This window comes from Equus przewalskii, chromosome 30 (assembly GCF_037783145.1).
Source record: "Equus przewalskii isolate Varuska chromosome 30, EquPr2, whole genome shotgun sequence".
NCBI classification, from domain to species: Eukaryota; Metazoa; Chordata; class Mammalia; order Perissodactyla; family Equidae; genus Equus; species Equus przewalskii.
The window spans coordinates 12,853,047-12,859,102 of NC_091860.1; the positions used below are offsets into that span (position 1 = coordinate 12,853,047).

The 6,056-nt window shown below is 40.3% G+C and overlaps 1 non-coding gene across 1 annotated transcript; it reads left to right on the forward strand.

Moving 5' to 3' along the window:
- Nucleotides 1-4,301: 4,301 nt before the first annotated feature.
- On the forward strand, nt 4,302-4,375 carry TRNAN-GUU (transfer RNA asparagine (anticodon GUU)). Its single transcript has one exon. It is a non-coding gene; the product is annotated as a tRNA-Asn (tRNA).
- The last annotated feature ends 1,681 nt before the right edge of the window (nt 4,376-6,056 follow it).

Genomic DNA, 6,056 nt, shown 5'->3' on the forward strand with positions numbered 1-6,056 from the left:
GTACCAGTTCTTTACTAGGTAGGGCAAACTTAATTAGTTGACTTTAAATCAAGGTTTCCTATCCTTTTCATGGGAAGTAGCAGCAAGGAGGGAGCCATTTCTGGGGTATTGGTCTGTACCCCCATACCTGAAATTTTATTGGAACTGTGGAAATGGAGGGCAATGGTTTCACTTTTATGTTCTTTACTCTGCCCACATTAGGAACACCTGGAGGCCACTAGGAAGTACTGTGACAGTGGCCAGTGCTTCTCTTGAATGAGTCATTTGGGCCTCAATGACCAGAGATTTAGATCCTCTGGTTTAATCTAGTTGTATTCTCTGATTGAATTAAGATATTATTTTTTCTCTCATTTCTTTTAAGCAGAATTATTGATCTTTGGAAATTTTAAATGGCATATCTGTATAACATTTTGGAAGTGACAGAAATATATTCATGTGTTATTTTCTATAGGTCTATGAATGAGGCAAGCAAATATTGTTAATTCTGTAGATGAGGAAGCAGAGGAACGCCTACTCCCAGCCTGGCCATAGTTAACGCTCTTCCTTCTCTCTCTGCCCCGCTTGCTGAATTCACTCTGCACTGGTCTTCTCCTCCTGTCTGTCTCCGAGTTCCTAAGTTGATTGACCCTTCGTTCCGACTCCTAGGCAGTCCACAGCAGAGGAATCGAGTCTCCCTTGGGCATCTGCTTATTTTCTTCATTCTTTTGAAGCAAATGAAAAGAGACTATCTGTTTTGATTTTTTTTAATGTCAATTTTCACAGGTGAGTCAGAAAGATAGGCAGGACCATCAGTTTATTAGCACATTGACTGTAAAGGTGGGATAGCAAAAATCTACTGCCTCAAACTGCTTCTGTGAAAACATCATGGAAAATAAAAGGCCGTGGCTGTCTTACTAACAGTGGTGTGGTCAGGAAAGGGCTATCATGTAGAACCCATTAAAGTTACTGAGATAACCATAGGGTCTTCCTGGAGAACTTTCTCGAGTGTACTAAAGAAAGTTAAAATTCATGTCCCCTCTCCTACCATTTCTTGCTGGATCCAAGATTCTGTTGGTCTGGACACAGTTGAAATCATTGATACCGTTAGTGACTAACACTTTCCTACTAGTGAGATAAGCAATGATTAAAATTTTAGTTCTGTATTATTTGGCAAAGCCATGAAAATGATTTCCACATACAAAGGAGAGGTTCATGAAGAAAAAGCTATATTTTTAATAATTTGATTGAACCCACTAGGTAGAGTATCAGTATATTACTTCTAGCTCCCTTTACCTTTTCTCTGAAACCATGTCTATTTAATTAAAAGTAAAATGGAGATGGTTATCTGAATAACTTCACAAAATTTTCCAACTAAGTGACACAATTTAAAAAATGGTGAAAAAAAAGACATGGTATTCTAATAGACCTTTTTCAATTTTCTTATTTTGTGGGTAGACCCAACTTAACGGTCAACTATGGAAGCAATATTCTCTGTGAACAGTGTTTTGTGTCACGCTGCTATCAGCCTGCTAAACTGATAACTGACCCTTAGTCAACAGTCTTGAATGGGAATGATACTTTTGGTGAGGAGGAAATATCATTTAAGCTTGAGACTGGATGGAAGGGTTCAACTCCCCTTTACTACAAATCCATTTTAGAACGTCACTTCAATTGGCTTTGAAAATTGGTCTCATAGTTCTTCTCTTGCTCTTAGTGACACCTGATTTAGCCTTCTCTTTTCACAAGTTTCCTGGTGTCACGATCTTCCATTTATTGGGGTGACTTCTCTAAATCACTGGATTTCTTTTTAAATTCGAACTGGATTTGTCATTTTTGACAACTCAGTCACCATACTTCTGAAATACTGTCATTAAAAAGAATCAAAGTGATGCACAGTTATGGTAATGGGAATCCTGTGAATTGCCTATTCTGTTGGTATGAAGCTGGAGGCACATTATCTGAAAGCACTGGATTCATGATACCTGGAAAGCCTATAAATTAATGTGGTCCATCTTGGCTTGTCTGTTAAGACAGGTGGATCCCATTTGTACAGATGTTTTTTCCCTCTCTTTTTTCCTAAGAAGAAAATAAAATATCTAGGCCCATTAATCTGCACAGGTCAGCCCCTTTGAAGGGACACATTCTTGAAAAAGGTAAAGTTGCAGTTCAATTGTGTATGATACGCAAGAAAGGGCTAAAATGCCCAGTCCTTTTCACTGTCAGTAATTGTAAAAACCTAAATCCTAATGAAGCTGTAAGAATCAATTGTCTTGGGTTATCCTGAAATTTAAGGAAAGATAATGTATGTTTTTAAAATTTAATCCAGTGGGCTTACTTCGGCTTTTAAAATTGGGAGTAGATATTAAGGCCTACAATGAGATAATAAAGATTTATATAACAACACGTACTCATTTTCGTAAGGGAGCATTTTGTGTAAAAGCTGTGTTTGATAAAAATCACTGGAGGAAAACATTGAGATCACTGAATATGTTTAATATTTATATATTCTTTTGAAGTATTTTGAAGTGAAGAGACAAAAAAAATTGGGACGCTACTGACTGTGGAAATAGCCATTTAATTTGTTAAAAATATTAACAACTACAGAACCGGGCTTGAACACTGAGTTTTAAAACAAACAGTGGCAGTCACGTAAACACATTTTTAGCATACAGTGAGTTCATACTCCTTTCTGAATTAGTTCTTCTCATTGACCATTTCTCATCATCTCTTTTTTAACTTTATATTAAGATTATGATTCATTATCTCTCTTTTTAGAAATCAAAATGTTAGTATGATGATTGAAGTGAGGAAAAGAGATTAAAGCTAAAGCTAGTTACATGAATGGAACTGTTCCTAATACTATTTTAAGCAGGAGAGTAAATATTAAATGAAGGGGTGGTAAGTGACCCTGGTTGCAGTCTGTCCTAACTGAACAATAACGGAGGGAAGAACATTCATTTTGGTATTGGGAGAAGAAAAACCAACGCCAGATAGTTTTAACTCATATTAACAAGTATCTAAAATATAAAAGAAGTTTTAGCATTTTATACGAAGGTAGCATCAAATAATGAAATAGGACTCATCATATGTTCTTTATAAGCCCTTCCTGGATTTTTCTTCCAAATTCAGAATTTTCAAGCACACTTCTAAAAGTTTGTTGAAAGCAGAGTGGTACAGCTTGGCGTGAATTCACAGCTGTTTAATATCCCAGTGCTTTCAAGGAACTCCCCTAATTGGTTCCAAAGCCAGTTTAAGCGGTTCTATCAAGCAGTAGGAACTCAAAATGTTGATAGGACTAAGGCATGTTGCATGCAACTTCTATAAATCATGACATGAATTATTTCTCCAGGGATTTCGCATAGAGCAATTTAGCAACTGTTAAAAATTTAAATACAGGATTGTCAAGTGGAAACTAGCAATTCTTTGTGGAGGGAAGAGGAGAAAAAGAGTGTTTGGAGTTTTGAAGAGTACCTCAAAAGGCGTCAGGAAATTCACACAAGGGAAACATTTCTATAGAGAGTCCTTATGGGGATGTGACATCTTTGCCAGCAGTGTTTCTGTTCTGGAGATTTTAGGGCTAGTCATAAATCATACTTTTTTTTCTTAGCTTCTCTTTGCTCAAATTGGGTTATAAATATCCTGCGAAATGTGCATTTTAACGGCATGGTTCAAATGTGGGTGTAGAGGCTAATTCCAGCGAGAACCAAGGGCAGCCTTAGCAATGATCCACGAGGCACAGCAACTAAAGAATGTTTAGTAGCTTTTCCTAATGCCCTTTTCCAATAACAAAATGTTGGTGACAAATAATTGCACTATAGGTTAGTACGAAACAAACAAATAGGGGTTGCATATATCTATTTAGCAGTACCTGAAAATAAAAATAAAGAAGGCAAATACAATTCAGATAACCTTGGGAATGCTACACAAATAAATCATAAAGATTAGCGAGCAAAGCACTTGGACAAAGAGTTTGAAACAAAAGGAAAGTTTCTCAACTCCTAAGATTAAAAGTTTTATTTCCCTATAAAAGGTAACATCAGAAATAGCTATCTTCCTGAAACAGAACGTTCCAATCAGGACTTGGAAAAAACCCCAGGATTTTCATACACGTTGCAATCTGAAATTCTGCTCGATCTTGCTGTATTTATAACTTTCCAATATGCTTTAAAGGTGGAAAATAGAATTAAGAGAGTAACAAATGTTTAAGCGAACATTTCGGATTTAAATAGTATGAATGAAGAAGCAGAAAGGAGAATAACGTTCGCGCTCTGCCTTTATTATTCTTCATAAAGGTTATGGCTGGAGAAACAAACCACATCGCAGTCTCTGTGGCGCAATCGGTTAGCGCGTTCGGCTGTTAACCGAAAGGTTGGTGGTTCGAGCCCACCCAGGGACGCTCATCTTTTTACGGGCTTGCTGCCGGTAGTTTTGCACAAATCTGGGAGCTCAGGCCTCCGGGTGACGCCGGGGTGGATTTCCAGGGGCCGGAGAAGAGAATCCTGGATCTCGCTTCGCCGTCCCCCCAGCGGGCGGCTCCGCGGCTTCCGGGCGCGCCGGGTGCCCCGCCTCTCGCAGCCGGCGGCCAGGTGGCCTCTGCCTGTCCTCCGCGGGCCGGGCGAGTCCTTTCGCTGCGGCTCCCCCGGTTCCCAGACTCCGGCCGCCGCTCGATGCCCAAAGGGGCCCTCGCTCACCTCGCCCCCCTAGCCCTTTGCCGAAGCCCAGGCTACGCGGGGCCCCTCCCGGCCTCACCAGGCTCCGGGCGGCACCGTGCGGGCGCGCGCGGGCGAGAGCGCGCAGAGGCCGGCCGCCCCTTCGGCCGCGCGCCGCCGCCTCAGGGCTCGAACCCGCCGCCCCCGCTCCGAGCCGCCCCGGAGGCCCCCGCGGGCAGCGCGGCCCGAGCCGGCCCCGCTCGGCGTCCGCAGCCCTGAAATGTCAGAGGTCGACGGCGTGTCTGTATCCAGAGTGTCAAGTTCAAGCTGCAAATTGAAAACTCCTCGCGATTGTTATCACGTTGAATCGTGCAACATTTTGTCTGTTCCCCGGCAGCGTAAACATACACTCTGCGTACTTACTAATGGAAACATTTTGACTATTCCTGGTATTGGTAAATTCAGAGATGTTTGTCATAAAACCTTTGTGTGGACACTATTGTAAGCGCATTTATATGTTATATTTTACTTTTTCTACTAAAATGCAAGAATTTTATAGAGAATGGAATAAACCTGCAAAATTCCCCATCTATTCAGAAAAGGAGAAAATTTTTTAGAACTGAGTGATTGTTAAACATAAAAAAACTCTGAGAAAGATTAAAAGTGAAACTAACATATTTTGCTTCGACCTTCTATAGACATGTTACCATTTATTTCACAAAATGCAAAGCTCTCTCAAAATAGTTACTTTGTACTTTATTCTCTAAATATATGCTGCCTTTGAGAAGTAATCATAGTTTCATCATGGTAATTATTGTCTTGGGTATAGATTACAGAAATATGAAAGACGGTTCTGGAGAAAAGTGATATGTCTTATTCCTGCAAATATATAGTTATGTTCTTCTTTATATTTTCCCCCAGGTTTATGTATTAATAAAGGTTAACATTTATTCAGTGTTGACCGCTTGCCAGACTCTGTTCTAAGTGGTTTCATGGGTGAAGGTGTGTGATCCTCTCAACAACCCTTCGAGGTACCTCCAGCTGTTGCTGAGCAATTAATTGCCTGAAGTCGAAGATAGTCCCCAGCACGGCACAGATTTGAACCCAGGTGGTCAGGCTCAGAGCCCACGGTCCTCACTGCTGTTCTCCCTACCCAGAAGTTTTCTCGTCCAAAATAGAGCTTCTTGGTTAATTAGTTAACTTAAAACCAAAGATGATATTTTAATTGGGTTTTAGGAAGTTTCGTTAATATTTTGCTCCAGATCTTGTGAAAGCGAAAAAAAACCCCACTGAACATTTATGGAATTCGAAAGGGCGCTGTTAAATTACGTATTCCTTGTGCTGCTTAATTTTATTGAAATGAAAACTGGGTGGGAACGTGCCATCTTAACGTGAAATATGTCTTCAGGAAACAATTTGATAGCATTT